The following is a 707-nucleotide window of genomic DNA, read 5'->3' as shown; positions in this document are numbered from 1 at the left end:
TCCTTATTGTTTCCTTATCATCGTAATATTAATCTGGTATTTCTTACAAGTCACTATGGACTTGGCACTCTAGAAAGCCTGGTACTCTAGAACCATGGCACTCTGGAACTTGGCACTCTAGAACCTGGCACTCCACGTCTAGCTTTGTAATCCCTCGCGTTTACCCTTCACCAAACTGCACTCAAGAGCCCTGGTACTTTGGAACCCTGGCACTCTGGAAGCCTGGCAAATTAGCACTCTGTCACTCTAGAATCCTGTCAGTCAAGAACACTGGTACTTTAGAACCCTGGCACTCTGGAGTCCTGTCACTATGGAACCCTGTCATTCTGGAACCCTGTCATTATGGAATCATGTCACTCTGGAATCCTGGCACTTTAGAACCCTGCTACTCTGGAACCCTGGCACTTTAGAACCCTGCTACTCTGGACACCTGGCACTCTGAAACCCTGGCACTCTGGAACCTTATCACTCCACCTCTGGCTCTGTAATCCCTCGCGTTTACCGTCACTTCACCACACTGCTTGGAGTTTATGATCCTTCGCGAGTGTTTACGACGCGGCCGAAGTGCATATAAAATACCCGAGAACCTTCTTTGTTGCAAATGCCTCATGACAATTTGTTTTTATTATTATATGTATATATAATTTGCAATTTCTTCTTATACTTCTCCAAGTGTATGAGTTTTTTTGAGGGGGAGGGGAGGGAGA

The sequence above is a fragment of the Penaeus monodon genome, chromosome 19, assembly GCF_015228065.2.
Source record: "Penaeus monodon isolate SGIC_2016 chromosome 19, NSTDA_Pmon_1, whole genome shotgun sequence".
In the NCBI taxonomy this organism is placed as follows: domain Eukaryota; kingdom Metazoa; phylum Arthropoda; class Malacostraca; order Decapoda; family Penaeidae; genus Penaeus; species Penaeus monodon.
This window is presented reverse-complemented; position numbering follows the sequence as displayed.